General features: G+C 43.4%; 1 protein-coding gene and 1 pseudogene across 2 annotated transcripts in view; one reads left to right on the top strand and one right to left on the bottom strand.

The window, feature by feature from the left end:
• Positions 1-18,192, top strand: part of ASTN2 (astrotactin 2) — an 829,294-nt gene that overhangs the window by 750,350 nt on the left and 60,752 nt on the right. The window lies entirely within an intron of this gene.
• LOC118995919 (ubiquitin-conjugating enzyme E2 A-like) lies at positions 1,575-16,175 on the bottom strand (annotated as a pseudogene).

Below are 18,192 nucleotides of genomic sequence, written 5' to 3'. Positions count from 1 at the left end.
GTATTGGACTCTGTTATAGTTTCTTTTATAATGTAAATTAGTGAAACTTTCTTTTAATTTTAAGGCTATTTTTATTCACAAGTTTTGAAAAATGTACATTTTTACATGTGTTACGTGTGCAAAGTTAGAGTTACAAGAGCGATAAATACCCAAAAGGTGACAATGGAACATTTAGACAGAACATTCACAAGCCTTGTCCCACACTACTACTTAAAGATACTGTCTATTTAAAAGTGTAGTAGCCAAAGAAAGATCACAAACATTGACTTTAAGGTCCTTAAAATATTGAAAGGGAAGAAGAAACTAAAGTATGCAGCATTAGCTCAGGTTCTGAGTGAAAAAGACTTTGCCACAGATGTGCTTCATGATTTTTTCACTGGTTAATTAAAACTCTAAAAAAATGAAGGAGAGTATAAATTTGTCCATCTAAGCTAGCACTGTCCCTTGAAAAAGATGAAAGGATCACCAACCTTTTCTATCTTAAAAACTAGTGGTTGTTTCCATCCCTCTGCTCCCACACCTCTTGAAAAAGCAAAAACCCAGAGGACATCCAGTACAGTCATCCCAAGGTATCCATCAGTACAGACACAACCATCAGAGGCTTCACTGCTTGGTACACATCAGCCCCAACACAACATCTTCATGCCTGTAACCCAGATGTTTTAGCTCTGTGGTTGGTTGAATCCATCAGTGTGGAGCCTGTGGATACGGAAGGTCTAAATCTTAGCAGGGGTGAGCCCAGCAAATATCTTGCAAGGAGAGGATGTGTCAGTCACTACAGTTGCTGTACTCCTTTGGCTGAGTCCTTTAACATTCTCTTTCCTACCAGTAAAAACCATCTTGTAATTCAAATTAGTTAGATCTTAGAAACAAAACATTTTAAACCTGTATCTCTCTTTCAACTGGATATTTATATGGATTTGTGTCCCTGTTTTCTATAGGCCGCATTCTGAACATTCGCATAGAAATCCAATATGGTTGTTTCAGCCGAAAAGGGACACTTTAGCAATCATTTTGTTAAAAATAATATCCTGGTCATCGAGCTATGCAGAGGCACCACTTGTATAACAATTCATTTAAAAACCTTAGTGTAAAGTCAGGGGAAAAGGGGAAGGACTCACATGAACAAGTATAAAGGACACATGGACAATAACTAAGGTGGGGGGCAGAAATGGGAGGGAGGTGGGGAGTACTTGGGGGGGAGGGCTGGGAATATAAGACAGAAAACTGTACTTGAACAAGAATTAAATTTAAAAAAAAAAACCTTAGTGTAAAGTATGGTAACAAAATACTATCCTAACACTGGAGATGAGATGCAACAGAGAAGGAGTCAAGCATTAGTAATTTTTGCACATCACCCAAGTGCATTTGATCTCGTAGAGGGTGTTTTGAGATGTTCAAGGAGAAGACAGAAGGGGTAGAGAAAGCTTGGGGAGAAAAGATGGAAACAGCACAATAACTATTTTGCTTTAATGGAGTAAATGTAATGACGCCGAAGAATGGAAAGGTGACATCAATGTGCCCTTTTCTTGTGCCCAGCCTCTTCCTTTGTTACACCAGATTCAACAATCACACTATGTCTGCTCTGCTGCCACAGAAACACGTTTCTCATATTCTCGCTTGTTCTCCTGGTCCAGCGGAGCCGCCTGGCTGCTGGCTGGACTTTTGGGTTTGGGCTCGTCCAACAGAGACTGTGTGGATGTTAAAAAGTAAGACACCTCCTAAGCTGGACTCCCACAGTTCAGTATGTCCAGACATCTACTACCATCTGCATAGACATTCAGATGAAGCATCTTAGAGACAAGTCCAATTGTAGGTTGTTAATTTGTGTATTCCTCAGTGAATTTTATGGGGTTGGCCAGAAAGTCTGTATATTTTTTTCTGTAAGTAAGACATATTGTTCATTTTCACCAATAAATTGATTGACCCAGTAACATTTGAGTATGTTAGCTATCTCCCACGTGATATGGTGTTGATTATTCTCAATTAATGTCTCAATTTGAATGCTACCAACTTCAACTAGTCTACCTGACCATGGAGCATTGTCCAGTAGAAATCTCCAGCATAAAACTTTGCAAACCACTTGGACACATTTGGTCAGTCACAGCACCTTCTCCATACACTGAACAAATCTTTTATTGCATTTCAACTGCATTTTTACCTTTCTTAAAGTAATAAAGCATAATATGCCAAAAATGTTGGTTATGTTCTCCCATCTTCAATATTAATATGGCTACACAAAAATTTACCCATTTTGATCATTTTTTTAAATGCACTGATATGACAGCTATTATAGTACTATCTAACAAAATTGTTTCGAATGAAGTTAAAGACTACTATGCACTACTACAGCTGTCATACTGAAAAAACCAAATGAATTTTTTGGCCAACCCAATATTATAAGTTTAAATGTTCCACTCTCAAACAAGATCCTTTCAGGACCCCAAATGACTGCATCGCAAACCATTATGTTGTTCTTAGACTGAACCTCGCTGACTCTGGCTGGAGGATCCTCCTGTAGCCTCTTGAAGTCCTGCACAAGATACCACTGAGACAGAGTAGACCTCTGGCAAGGGACCTCCCCAAATGGAATTTTTTTCTGGATGGTGGGCCCCTTGTAGTACAGGCTTCCCCCTGCTAGATGAGTGAGCCGGGAACCCATCTCTATCAGCGTACTAGTTGGCATTGTTGTGAGAGGCTGCATTCAGCTTCAGTGAATTTTTAAAAAACTCAATGTGTTTGCCAATTTCATGATGGGTAATTAACCAGCACACCTGCCCACACCAGGCAGAGTGTGCTGCAGTTTTTGACCAAAAATAGCATGGACCCCTGTGTCCCACTCTCCCTATTCACCAGATCTTGAGCCCCGGTTGACTTTTTCTTTTTTTTTCCCCCTGGATAAAAAAGTCCTCAAAGGGAAACATTTTGCTGGTATGGAATTGAAACAAAAAATGGCAGAAGCACTAAGAGGCATCAAAATCAACGAGTTCAAAAACTGTTTTGAGCAGAGGAAAAAAGTCTCCGATAGGTGTACTCCATCAAGTAGAGAGTTCTTTGAAGGTAACTGAAGTTTAAACATGTAAAAATAAATACACAGCTTTTGATAAATATCAGTTTTGGGGGGTCCCCCCCTTGTATCTTGAGCTGAGTTAGGGGTGGGCCATACACTGAGATATTAGGTTCCATCAGAAGGTAAGGAGGTGGAGGAGACTGAAGAAGACAAAGAGGCCAGGGAAAAGGCATCCAGAGGCACCATACTGCCCCTCTGAAATTGAGGGTCTAATAAAACTCTCTGCCCTAGACCAGTGGCTCAGTTGGTTGGAGCATCGTCCCATGTGCCAAAAGGTTGCAGGCTGATCCCTGGTCAGGACACATGGCTGCGTTGTGAGTTGGATCCTGGTCGGAGTGTAACTGATCAATGTTTTTCTTTCACATTGATGTTTCCTTCTCTTTCTCTCTCTCAAATCAATAAACATATCATCAGGTGAGGATTAAAAACTTTCTTTAAGGCAAATTATAAATGTGTTACCAAAAGACAGCTTATTTTAGAAAAAATGTTTATAAAAGATTTACTTGTAAGGATGTTCATAACAAGGAAATAAAAGAAAATCATTATCACTATTGAAAAAAGCTATTTACAAAATATTACATGGAATGTCTTAATTAAAGCTCTTCTGGCTATAGGGGTGTGGGTATCTTTATTGAGAAGGAGAAATCTCATAAATCAAGAAGACTCAGGAACAGGGGAGTTACTAGGCACCACAGGTGCTATGCTGTCAGTCTTTTGGAGGCCCATCACCTCTTGCCTCTGCTTATGGAAGAAAGCCACTGCCTCAGGCCAGTGTTTCAGCCAGACACCTCTCTTCATAGTCTGTTGGTATAGCCAGGTTTAATTTCCCGGAGAAAAAATATGATTGGGCCACCTTGGGTTACTTAGGAAAACCAAGGCTAAAACCATATAGGGCCAGGTATGTTGGGACCAGCATTGGAAGTAGAGTTATGGGATGGGCAGGACGGGTAGACCATGCACTGTCTCATCTCTTATAGAGTTCATGGGCATGTGCAAATGTGTGCATGTACACTGTGTATTTATTCAAGCAGCAATGAATGTAAGTACATATCTAAATGCTGTCACATTATTATAAGGTTCTTTTTGTGTGTGTTAGGTTGGGCAAATTTATATTTATATCTTTTCTCTTAATTTTTTTGTAATAAACAATTTATTTTTTACATGAAGAACAACATCTAAATTATGTTTAGTAGAATTAATTATCATGATGGAAAAGGGTATTGCACATTTATTATAGAATGGGAATGCAGAAACAGGAACAAATCACTCAGAATTGTACCATTATGAGACGATCAGAATTTTTGGCACATTCCCTTCCCAGACAATGCATATTCTTTATATAATAGAGAACATAAATTTTTTCTACCTTTTGAATAATATGGTAAAAGGCCAAATCTTTCTTTATAGTATTACAAACACTTTAGTGTCTGTTTAGTCCAGGTTTTATTTATCATTTCTCCAGTGTTAACCCTTATAATTTCTCACTTACTTTAGAGACTTCTAAAGTAAACATGAGCCTTTGTATTTTAGACACAAATAACCTTTCATGAAGTCTGGTGACTAAAAGAAATTCTGGAACCTACTAAAAAGGATTTACTTCTCTGATGGAGCTTAGAAGCCAGTCTCTTCTTCTGTTGTGTTTCTTTATTTTTAAACTCTTATCTCCTTCTGAGGTCCCTCTGAGGTTAGCACTGTAGATGTCCTGGTTGATGCCCTGTACAGGGTTCATCAGGAAGTCACCTACAGGCTGGACAGTTACACCCCATGGAGAACTCATCCAGGGGCCAATGCTGTTGCCCAAGCAGCTGCGTGTGGTGGCGAACACAGTCTGACCAGAGCCCCAGAATTCTCCCTCTTATTGTGCCTTTCACTCTCAGGTCTCTGGGGATCTGGGATCCAGAGAGGAGTAAGCAATGAAATCTACAGGTAATCAAGGGAAAGGTGTAAGAGATCGTTTTTACTTTTCTCTTTCAGGGCATTTCTTTTTTTTTTTTAAAGATTTTATTTTTTTTATTTATCTTTAGAGGGGAAGGAGAGAGGGAGAGAAACATCAATGTATGGTTGCCTTTCCTGCGTCCCCTGCTGGTAGTTGGCCTGCAAGGAACCGACCTGCAACCCAGGCATATGCCCTGACTGGGAATCGAACCACGATCCTCTGGTTCTCAGGCCCACACTCAATCCACTGAGCTACACCAGCCAGGGCCAAGAGCATTTCTTTCAGTAGAAGATGTAGACAGATGTGACATTTTCCTCTTTTCCTTATTTTTCAAGCCTGTGATCTGGTGTAGGATCTAATGAATGGTGAATTTCACACTGGACATGAATAGAAATTTCAATTAGAACTGGAATATCTGAGAGCCAAGAACATCCTTAGAAATAAAGCTACTCTAGAAATACAAAACCTTAGGAATGGAGAAGGAAAGGGGCATTTCACAGCTAGTCACTGACTGGAAAAACCAGCCTGAAGTAGCTGAGACTCATACTGTATTTCATCACATCGAGATGCCATCTATTTTAAGAGCTACTTTATTTTAAGTGCCATTAAGGAAGAAAAGAAAATCTGCCAACCAAACTATAACCCAAGACTTTCTTACCAATTAAATCTTTAGGTTTATTGAAATAGTTCTTTTATTCTGATTACATTTTTATAATACATCATTCTTGTGATATAAAAGTAAAATAAATCTTCACGTATTATAAAACTCTTTCACATCCAGCTTCTGCCTTTTCTGAATCACTTTTGACTAAGGGTCATTGAATTTTGGGTTTTTCCATATGTCATTGTCTTCTTTACTAGCCAGAGGATTGGCTATGCTGTATTTCTTTGTTCCCTTATAGATTTTTTTAAACAGCCTTATTGAGATATGATGTACATACCATAAAATTTGCCTGTTTAAAGTGTACAATTTAATAGTTTTTAGTACAGTCATAGAGTTGTAACTGTCACCACAATTAATTTTAGGATATTTTTAACAACCTCAAAATAAACTCCGTCCCCATCAGCATCCATCCACTCTCTTATTCCTCTCATTTCCCCAATCTTAAACAGACAGCAGTTGACTTTCTGTCTCTATGGATTTGCCTATTCTGGATATTTCATACAAATGGAATCTTATAATATGTGGTGTTTTGTAACTGTTTTTTTTTTTACTTAGCACAATATTTTCAAGCTTCATTCATGTTATAGTATATATTAATACATCACTCATTTTTATTACTGCATTTTAAAAAATAACCCCATTATTATCTCTGGAATTTGTCTTCAAATTTTAATGCTGATACTTTTCTGATCTTACTAGCAGCTTTCAGGGAAGGATGTCAGACAGCATTTGGGACTCATGTTCCTTTTACAATTAGTTCTTGAGTGGTTCGTGTCCTGACACATCAAGGGTTGTCTGTACCTAGTTGACCCACCAGGAATGACATCCAAGTTTTCACACAGGTGCACACAGTGGTATCTGCCACCTGGATGACAGAAACTATTTGTACCTCATCATCACTTGTAGGACACATGTGAATTTCAGATATATTGAAAGTGTGTGTTTTATGAATAATAAAGCATGGAATATATCTTCAGTATTTTCCTTAGATCAGTGTGAAGTGAGTTTACTCTGAGCTCCAGCAGACAGAGAGGCTTGGGCACGCAGACCAGGCATTGGGGAGATAGGTGAAGTCACAACTCAAACACAGAGACACAGCGTGAGTGCCCTCCAGGTGCATGGTTCTCTGTCCTTGGGCACCAGAATCACTTGGAGAGCATTTTTCAAGATGAACTCACAAGTCAGAAGTCACAACCCTGAAGATCCCAAAGCAGAATCTTTTTCTCTCTCTCCTTCCTCTGTTTCTCCCTCCCTCCCTCCCTCCCTCCCTCTCTTCCTTTCTTTTTCTTAGATGCTAATTCATGGCTGGGACCACAGTGCTGGCTCATGCCTGACAGATAAGCCAGAGGCATCCTAGTCATCAACCAGTGAGGTCAGTAGTGACTTTGGAGCATATAGATCTTAATTCCAGTCCTCATATGACCACTTAGGAGCACCGTGATTGTAGGTAAATTACTAAGCCCCTCTGAGCCCCAGTTTTATCCTCTGTAAAATGACCGTAGCCCAGAAGTGTGGTTGTGATAAGGCTGTGGAATCACACAGGAGAGTGCCTCCTGTTGACCCAAGACACTTCTCCCAGTCCCAGCTGCCCTGGCTCTGGCTTTCTCTGGCCTAGATCATGATCTCCACCCCTCAGTACCTATGACTTGAAATTGAATCTTTTGATTCTATCTTATTAAGCCATTTCCCCCGTGGCAACTCCTCCCATTCTGTGACAGTCAGATAGTCAAAGGAGTTCTCTGCTCTTACCATCTGCTGTGGACACTGTTTCCAGTGCCTGAACTGTCTTTAAAACTGTTCTCTGAGACAGTTCACTGCTGGGTTTTCTGGCCTCTGAGAATTCTAAGGCAGTGGGGTTCCATCAAAGTTAAATTATTCACTACCCCCCAGGGCTTCCTTCTTTGTTTGCAGTTCCTAATGTCCCCACCACACATGCACATTACACATGCCACTCTGTCTCACATGATATCCATAGGGGTCCCAGGCAGAGAGAAAATCTGCAGTTGCTCAAAATATGATAGAACTGTCCAATGAACATGGAGTTGACAATGTAAATGTATGAAACCAAATTTTCAGTTCTTTTTTTTTCACCATTGTGTAAACACAGAGAAATTTCAGTGAACAAAGAGGCCAGATAAAAGGAAAAGGCACCTATGGGCAAGCAGAGGGGCCCTGAGCCATGTGTCAGACAGAACTTGACAATAGTGGTTGTATTTTGTTGTTGTGTTTCAGGCCATGGCTTTGCATTTGGGACATAAACACCAATGAAAGGTGGTTCTGTTTTGGAGATTATAGTCTAGTAGCCAAGCAGAGGAGGACATGGACAAATGCAATGCAGCATGGTATGTGTTTTCATGGGAGAGAGTGTAGGAAGAAGTAGGAACAAAGAAAGACTCCACTCCTCACCCAGAGCAGAGGATGAGGTGGGGGCGAGAAGGTGTCTCTGCTTACATTAATACATAGTTATTGAACAAGGACTGTACTCTGTCTTCACTTTTTATCTGGGCATGATTTCCTGCTTTTATGAATGAAATAAAAATAGGTATGCAATCATTCATATCTATAGTGGCTGTTGCATGCCATGTACTGCCCTAGGTGCTGGGTGTTGAATGGACAAAAGAGAAAAGGTCCCCATCCCTGGGGGTGGGGCTTGTCAAATGCAGCAGAGAGAGAAAGCGACGTGCATACGTGGACAAGGCATGTTGTGACAGGTTCCATTGGGGAAAATTAGATGTTACGAAAAAAATATCAAGAGAACCCTAATGGAGCTGATGGAGAAGGGGTCATTCTCATGTTGAAAGAAGTCTTCTGTTTCTTCACTCTTATTTAACGCATTTATTTTCTTAGTGTATACACTTAGCAGACACTTTCTATTCACTTATGCTGGGTCAGAATTGGATCTGAGACTCTGTAATGTAAGTATCAGACTGGGCTTACCAGGAAATGAAAAACCCAGGTAGGGAGGCTTACTAAAAAGTCATAGTGACACATTTATCTTGTTCCAAACTTAAAATTTACTTCCATATCTCTTGTCATATGTGTTACTCACACCAGCCCCATATAACAAGTATACAAAGGTCTCTCTGGAAGAAGTCCAGCCATTGTTAATATGAAGAGAATGGTTTGCATGACATCCATGTAACCCGGGAGCCAAGGAGAGTGGACTGGATTGCACATGCTGAACAATGATGACTCTACTAGTCAGTGGGGACAGTAGACCCCATGGATTGAGCAGATATACTGTGTGGCCATCACATTCCAAATGACTAGGCGAGTCGAGCAACAGATCTGCATCAGATTTTGTGTTAAGCTTGAACGTCCCTCTGAGGAAACTATTCACATAATTCACAAGGCTTTCAGAGGTGATGCAAAGAAGGCAGCACAAATAAAAGTGCAGCACAAATACTTCAAAGGGGGTTGAGAATCTGTTGAAAGTGATCCACGTTCTGGAGGGTCTTCAACAGGCAGAACACCTGACAATGTTGAACGTGTACGGGCTGCAAACAAAGACCAGCCACGGACGGTGCAAGAACTAGAAGCTGATCCGGGGATTCCAAAACGACTGTGTCTGAGATTTTGACATAGGATCTTGGCATGAAACATGTCCTGGCAAAATTCGTTTCATGGCTTCTGCTACCAGAGCAGAAGGAAAGTAATACTGCAGTTGCTAATGACTTATTCAAACTGCTACCAACAAACCAGATTTCCCCAAGAGGGTCATAACTGTTGGTTAATGGTGGGTCTATGGCTATGATCCTGATACAAAGGCCCAGTCATCCCAGTGGAAGTTGCCTGGTTCTCCATGCCCGAAGAAGGTGTGACAAAATTGCAGCAAGACCAAACCCATGTTAGCTGCATTTTTTTTTTAATTGGGATGTTGTTGTTCATCATGAGTACTCCTCTCCAGGCCAAACAATTAATAAGGAGTACACCTCAATGTTACTCATCAGTTGAGAGATGCAATATGTTAAAAACAGCTACAGCTATGGGCAACTGGTGATTGGCAGCTTCATCATGACAATGCACACACTCGTGCATTATGTCTTATGCAGAGTTTTTGGCAAAACATCAAATCATCCAGGTGCCTCAGCACCCCTAAAGCCAAGATTTGATGCCCTGCAACTTCTGTTTTTTCCCAAAACTTAAATGACCCTTGAAAGGGAAGCGATTTCCCATTGTCGATGAGATTCAGTATAATTCGATGGGGCAGCTGAGGGCGATTCCAACAGAGGATTTGGAGGAGTGTTTTGAACAGCGGAAGAGACACTGAGAGAACTGTGTGAGGTCCCAAGGTGCCGACTTTGAAGGGGGCTGAGGGGTCATTGTCCTGTGTACAATGTTTCTTGTATTTTGTATCTTCTTCAATAGATGTCTTTATTTTTCATATTACATGGCTAGATCATTTCTGGATAGGCCTCGTATAATTATTTCTCTCATACTACAGATAAGGAAGGAAGGGCTTTAATAGTTTTCCACAATATGGCACACATGCCTGTAGAAGGTGCATCTACACAAACTTGAGCCTTCTGATGCCTTGTCCTTTGTATGAATGAAATTATTGCCTAGTAACTGGTCAACTATGGATTACAGAAGAGGAAATGCAGAGGCTGTTGATGGGGTTTTGGATCAAAAGGAGCTCCCTAGAGAAGGTGACATTGAGCTGGGCCTTGTAAGTGAACAGGATTTCAGTAAGAGGGACTATGCTGGTGACAGGCAAGCGGGTAGGACACCAAGCAGAGGCAACAAAAGCCAAGTTGTTAAATTGTGAGCTCCATTTGAGGATGAATCCGGATGGGATGGTTTGTGGAGAGAGTGGGTCAGGAATAGTGGTTGGGTCTTTGTTGTTTAGGGTGTTCCTAAAGAACTTTGATCTTTTTCCAAGGCCCATGGTGAATAATTAAGGACATTTCAGCAGGAAAATTGTATAGGAAGAGCTCTTCTTAATGGCTGGCATCCTAAGCAGGATAAAGGAAAAAGAAATGAGAAAGCTTCCTTGGCCCATGGAAAATTCTCAGCTCTTCCTTCTGCCACTGCTGTTGAATGCAGGTGGCCTGCTTCAATAAATCTACTGTGCTTACTGCCCTGGGCTAACATTATCACTGAAATCCAAGGGCCAATGGGAGAGATGAGATGAGTAGTTTTCGTATATGGGTTCTGATCTGATGTTTGATTTATTAACATGTTACAATGGCCATAGAGGCCAGAAAACATCGGTGGTATTTAGTCTGTCAGGCTGGACAAGGGTGGCAAAGATGCGGAAACCCTACCCCCCCCCCCCCAGGCTGGGAAGCTACCTGCCCCCGTGCTGTGCCACTTCCTTCTCCGTCACACCTTCCGCCTCCTCCCTGCCCTCCATCAGGAGGGCCCCACCCAGGGGCATGATCTGTACCCCATATTGTCCACATGTGTTGCAATCATTGCTCTCTCCTAGTTCTCTTTATCTTGGAGCTCATGCCATTTCAAATAGGTTTTTGGAGCAGAGTTGCCTGGGCAGCTTTGAGGCCGAAGCAGGCGCATCTCCACAGTAAGGCCTGGGACCTTGGCCATGGAGCCCCGAGACGTGCGCACCCACTTTCATGTAGGGACTTGCATCCTAACAGACTGGACAGTTACTGTCCGCTCTTCAAAACTGTACAGGGCCTGACAGCTTTCAAAGTGATTCTGCAAACATTCTTCTCCTTTAAGCTCAGAAAAACCCCAAAGAAGTAGGAGTTTTCATGCCTGCTTGACAGATAAAGACACTGAACCTCAGAGAGTCCAAGGGTCATTCAACTAATACGGCAGGAAATCTGGGACTGGAACTGATGTCATCATGCTCTAAACATAGAGCTCTTTCCATGACACCATGCTGCCTTGCAGAGCCCAGTGCCAGGCGGCGAGGGAGAGGTGTTTCTGGCACCTCAGCATGGAAGGGAACTCTGACCGCATTTTCCCATGGAAACATGTTCACCCGCGGTGGTTAAGATCAATGGCTCAAATAGTAAAGCCCTGTGTTTCAGCAGTGCCCTTGCCTGCCAGTCACCTTAGTTACATTTCACATAGTGCCTACCAGGCAGGACGATAACAAAATAAAAAGATGCTTTTTCTTCTCGGGTGAAGAAGAATGCAGACGTTTGCAGAAGTCACCCCAAAATGGGAACCTCACTCTTTCTCCCACAGGGAATCACTTTTCTTTCCTCCAGGCTGTGCAATATATTAGAGATATTCTGTCAATGAAGCGGGGGCGGGAGGGGGGGGCGGGGGGCAGCATCCGAAATGGTTCAAGTTTAGAGTGAACAGACTTCAGTCCAAATCTAAGCATCTAAGCTATGTGATTTTTTTTTTCAAAGCATTTTGGCTTTTCTCTCCTTGCTGAAAACCCAGCTAGCACTGGCCAAAAATATATTCCTTGCGTATGCTGCCCCCAAGACAATGTTTTCCTCGTGGAACTCAGCCCTGACTTTCTGCCTGCCCTGTGGAGGGCTGGTTCTCGTTATAGGAGGCTTTTGAAACAGCAAAGTAATAATTTGTGAAGTAAGGCCCATGAACTGCTCGGTTTAGCAAATTAGGACTTTAGAAAATAATATCTGAAGCAGGCGTCAAAGGCCTGCTTGAAAAGGAAGGGCCATGTCTCCCCAAGTCAAATCTGCCAGCTGCCTCATCTGAACCTCTTCTCTGCCCCCGGCCTCACATGTGTTCATTCTCAGAGCCTCCCTGAAGAATCGTAACTGTCAACATCATAAGCCTCCTATTATGTAGGGTCTACTTTGGACCAAGGGCCATTAGGATCTTTCAATGTAATTATTGCCTTGAAATTTAAAGCTGAGGAAGGGGGTGCTCAGAGAAGTTCAGTAACCCACCTGAGAGCACCGTGCTGTTTTTTCTCTGCTATGCCGTCCCAGAAGGCTGCGTCTGCTCTGCTGGTATCTCTGAAGCAAAAAAAAATAAGCCTTCTTTTGAAAGTGAGATGTCCTAGAATTCATGAGTTTGTTTTTTCTTATCCACTATTAGTACCTGTACCAGCACACCAAAAATATCACGGTATAGTAGAGAGATGTCAGGATTTAATGGAAGACAGACCTGCGTTAGCTCAGGAATTTACTTGCTGTATGACAGACAAGTCATTCAGCCTCAGTTTCCACATCTGTGTGATGGGAGCCATCCTCCCCCACCCATCATCCCTGTCTTGTCTACCTCATTCTCTCTCCTGTACTTCCTCCTCCCTCATCCTATTTATAGTCATAATACTCCTTCTCACAGTGCTGTTATGGATATTGAATGACGGGGTAACTGTGAGAAGCCTATAAAGTCTGTGATGATTTGATGGCATTGATCAGAACAATAGTTAGTTCCTTTTTGGTCTTGGTAGCAGCCACCTCCAGGCAGGCTGTGAAGGCAGGAGCCTCGTTCTGTTTTCTCACTCAATCCCCGTCCCTGGGTCCCAGGCTCCACTCCGTGAGTCCGCGGGGGTCGGCAGCAGGAGCCTGGGATCCCGGCCTTTACTCCCACGTGACACACGTGAAGGATGAAGTTAATGCAAGCCTTGTTGCCATAGATGTTTCCAGGTGCCTGACTGCCTGCTGTAGTTCCACGTCCTTTTCTCCTGCCCAAGAAGTGCCACTTAGATGCAAATAAGTATGAGGCACAGTATTATAAGATTGTCTATATCACTTGTTCTCAAAATGGGGTCCTCAAAGCAGGAACAGCACCAGTTATCTGGGAACTTGTTAGAAATCTAAATTCTCCAGCCCCATCACAAACCTGACTGAATTTGTAAAATGGGAGATGGGGCCTCGCCATCTGTGTTTAAACCAGAACCTCATCCTAGGTTGGCGTGGACACCGTATCCATGGTATTATGGATGAGACATGAGACAAAGTCACATAGACTACCGAGTCCTGGGGAGGAAAAGGGATGGCATGGCTACTCCCTCAAGGGGGGAGTGCCTCGGAGCAGCCTGGCCACTCTTGCAAGGGGAGAGTGTGCTGACCCTTGCCCAGACAGACTTTTGCTGGGTTCAGTTAGCACAGGTAAAGTTTATTAATCATTGTCCGGCAGTAAGGATCAAACAAGAGATAGCGTACAAAGAACTATACGGGCCTATTCTGAGTTAGGGTCTATTAGCTAAAAGGCTACAAAACTATGGGAAACAAACTCATTTTCTGCTTGAAAATTTTCATTTCCTTTATCACTTAATTGAGAGCATTCTTAGCAAGGCAGTTTCCACAGCGTTTTATATATTCTTTCTTAGGCCTGATCACCTGGGGAGCCCTCCCTTCCCAGCACAGGGCTACACTGCCCTTTGTCATTGTTTTAGGCTTAAGTCAGGCGGAGGAAGTAAGGCAGCCAAGAGATTAGGAGACTTCTCGATAATAGAATGAGGACTCAGGCTATGTCATAGCCAGGGGGTGAGGGTTGGGTTCATCACCCCTTTTTGCTGTAGCCCTCAAGTCCTTCCCTGGGGCCTCCACGTGATCGTGCCTGTCTTAGGCCATTCCCCCCTTGGGGAATCTTACCCATCATTGGCTAACTGATCAAGCGTTGGAGGCCAGTTATGGATGAAGTAAAAGGAGCAGAGGCAGCACCCCTGCCAGGGAGATGAGCTCTGTCTCCTTAGTGGCTTATGGTCCAAAGGTCGCTCTCTCAGCCTTAGCCATGGGGGGCGGTTACAGCTTCTGAAACCAAGCAGGTTGGTTCCTAACACTAGGTGACTTGATGCATGAGAAAATTTGAGAACCATTGATGTAGATCAGTGATTTTCAACCTGTGTTCCATAGCACATTGGTATGCTGCAAGAGGCACACTGGTGTGCTGTAAGAATTTTTAAAACATGCAGTACCTGACTATTTAATCAGAGGCACTGACCTCTTTTCCCTTAGACTATCAAATGAAAAGACAAGAACAGCCAGCACAATGATAGCTGTCTGGTGTGAAGGACAGATAATCAAAATTATACCTATTTTTTTTTGACCAGATTAGCAAAAAAAATTATTATTTTTGGGTGTCTGGCATAATTTTAGTAATTAGTTTATGTGTGCCAGGAGATGAAAAAGGTTGAAAATTGCTGGTCTAGATTATCTGAAAGCCAAACATTCTGAAATATTTTATCATTATTATTGGCGACTAATAATTTCTGATACCTGATGCAGCGGGTCACAGCACCATAAGTAAGAATGGCACGGAGTCACAGAGCAAGCGGCACATAAGAGCCACCAGGAGGAGTCGGGTGGCCTTTGGCTGCAAGTAATAGTCACTTCAGTTCAAATCAGCTTTAACAATAAGAAAATGTATTAGCTTGTGTTGACCGAACTCCAGAGATGGGGTGGACTCAAAGGCAGCACTTCAGAGTTCTAGCTCTGGGTCTATGTCGCGCCCTGTTTTCTGTCCCCAGTTATGTGTCAGCTCCTCCCTCGGGCTGGCAGTGAGATGGTTGCCCAGTGCTGGTCACCAGATGGCTGCAAAGCTTCCAAACATTGTATTCAGACGTGTCCATGAGAAGAAATGGAGTCTCTCTCTATTTCCCTCTTATGAGAGAGAGGAGACCTTTCTCAGAAGGCCTCTCTCACACTTCCCCCTCGCCTGACTCTGGTGTCCACCACCAAAGCACCATTGCCAGACAACCATCAGCTTACAGTGCCAGCTTCACTGCTTTCAGAGGGGTCGACCACTCATCAAAATCTGGGTTCTGTCACCAGAAATAAAGGGGAATATCCAAGATTCATTTTGATGTCCAAATGGGAACTGTAAAAATTCAGCTTACCAGCAAATGGGTTTAAAATGGCAGAGGTAGAGGAGCGGTGGGGTGGGCATGGTGCTTCAGAGGCTGAGCCCCGTGCTCTCCCTGCCTGGAAGAGAGTACCTGGGGGATCTCCTCGACTCTGTCTTACTCAAGTCTTCCACACTGCCTCTTCCTGGTGACATGTTGTTTTCCTCCCAGAGCTTCCCTCTCTAGAAGCACCTCCTTCTTTGGTCTCCAATCATTCCCTTATCTCTCATGGGTGGAGATGCTGAAGAAAGGTCACTGGACAGGAAGTGCGTGGAGCTGGCTCCAGATTCTAGATCCTTCATGACAACCCTTACGTCTCACCCTTCTTGCTGTGGCAGCTCAATCCCCCTTTCTGGTCCTCAGCTCTCCCAATCTATAAAGTGAAAGTAAAACCATCTGCCCAGAAGTATTGCTGCAAGAATCAAGAGAAAGGAAGAGAAGGAAAGGCCCTTGAGAACTGTAAAGTGCTCTACCATAGGCAAGGGTGTTGGGGATGACTTCATGATCAGGGATTCCCAATGGGGGTCTTTGGCCTGCAGGGGCACACACACATGCACACGCACACAGACATACATCTCTCGGGCATTTGACTGATCCTGTTGAAAGGATACATTAAAAAAGATTGGAGTTCTGGAAGAGCAGGTAGCGAAGATGGTGACCTTGACAATGCGACCCATGTACAAGTGGGTGATACCTGCCCCACTGAACTCACCTGACACCGTGGGTCCTCATAGAAGCTCTCAGGAGGCTCTGCTACCATCTGTGTTGTGTAGGTGAGAAAACTGGGATGGAGGAAAGCTGTGAAACGTGCCCGGGTTTATATGCTAATGAGGTCCCTGCGAACTGAGGTGCAACATGGGATGGGAAAGTGGTAGCGATGGGCATGAGTGAGCTTGATGCCTGAAGATTGAGTTTGCAGATGGACAGAAAGAACCTATCAGACAAATACATAAGGCTGGACAAAAATACCTCTGTGGGAAGGGACCAAGAATAGGAAGAAGAGGGGAGGGACTCTGGCCTGGGAATTTATTCATTCATGTATTCATTTATTCTAAAAGTCTTGAATATCTTCTAAGTGCCAGCACTGTGGTAGGCCCTGGGAGTATTGTGGTCCATTGGGGGGAGTCTTGGAGGGGAAATTTTCCTACCGTTGACATGTTCGTTAGCATTTCAGTTCCGTGGAAAAGTCTGCCTTGGTTCTAATAAGACTCTGCTTTGATCCTGTTCTGTGACCTCAGACAAGTAACTTTCTTTTTTGTGCCTGTTTCTCTGTCTGGGAAGCAGAAGATTCACTTTAAAAATTTCTAAGGCCTTGGCTCTGCTGCTAAGGACATCAGGTGACAGCACCCCAACTCTGCATTTGAGGCGGACAAATTGTTAAGAGCCTGGATTGCTCTCGGTTCTGATCCCAACACTGTTGTTCATCTCTGCGAGTTTGGACATGGTCATTGACCTTGTACCTCCATTTCTTCAAGTGCAAAATGAGCACAATAATTCCAACTTCAAATGTTTCAGTGGTGATTAAAGAGACGTAGCACCAAGCATAGTGCCCAGCCTATACCATGTATACCCACCGGGGGCCATGTTTCTCTTAACACCATCTTCCCGGATCAATCTCCAGGGTTCCTCTGGGTCCAAGAGTTATTTTAAAAGCTGGGAGAAATGGCATCGAGGGAGGGCAGGTGAGTCACAGAGGAAGTCAGAGCACAGCCTAAATTCAATGCCAGGTCCCTTCCTCTCACTGACCTTAGAGTCAGTGAGTCTGATCTGAGAGTCAGTGAATCTCTCCCTCCCCTGCGGGACTTGGCTGTCCCAGGATGCCAGTGGAAACCTCAGGGCAATGAAGTAAGCCCTCACCACTTTATAGAGTGGAGATTGCTCTAAAAGGGTAATTGGACTTCTCCTGCCTGACTCTCTGGAGCCTTGCGATGGCAATCCCTTCCTGCCTTCTTCCCACCTTCTCTCAACTTGACACCAGCCCTTCCCTCCTTTTGGTTGTTTGGCTGGTCTCGAACGGGGGTGCTCTGCTGCCCCCTCACAGCCCAGGGCCAGTGCTCTGGTTTGTGTATAGGATGGCATTGGCAAGCCTGTGTCCGGGTGGAGAACACGTCCAGAAATCCCTCCTAACATCTCCATGCCCTGTGGCTTCTCACCTACACAACAGAACCCCAGGTGACACCCACTGCCCCCTGTATACTTGGAAGTGAATGGCTTCATAATTGGAAATACACCGTGGTGGGATGGAAAGAACTTTAGATCTGAGTCTGATAGCTCACATTGCCAGTGTTTCTTACCAGTGGAAGGACTTTGGAGTTATTTCTTTAACTCCCCAGGCCTCAGTTGGTTCATGTGTAAAATAGGAACCAATGAGAGGGCCAGCCTTCTAGTCTCTTGGTGTTTTGTGTGGAATTATGAGTCAGGTCATTCGATATGTACTTACTGAGCATCTACTACACACAACACCCTACTCTAGAAGTTGAAGAGACAGCCCTGAACAAACCCGAATCTCTCCTACTCATGGAGCTTATGTTCCATTGTACCCCAGGGTGGGGTAGAATGGTAAAAAACAAAATAGATATACAATGAAAGATCAAACAGTAATATGAGCTCAAGAGGAAGAAAAAAGCAAGTATAAGAATAAAGGTTGGGGGACTGTAATTTTATTTAATTCTTAAAGATTATATTTATTTATTTTTAGAGAGAGGAGAAGGGAGGGAGAGAGAGAGAGAAACATTGATTGGTTGGCTCTGGTACATGCCCCAACCAGGTACTGAACC

This window comes from Sturnira hondurensis, unplaced genomic scaffold (assembly GCF_014824575.4).
Source record: "Sturnira hondurensis isolate 20B ecotype Veracruz unplaced genomic scaffold, ASM1482457v3 Scaffold0010448, whole genome shotgun sequence".
Taxonomy (NCBI): domain Eukaryota; kingdom Metazoa; phylum Chordata; class Mammalia; order Chiroptera; family Phyllostomidae; genus Sturnira; species Sturnira hondurensis.
The sequence above is the reverse complement of the archived record's forward strand: the minus strand, read 5'-3'. Positions and strand labels throughout refer to the sequence as shown.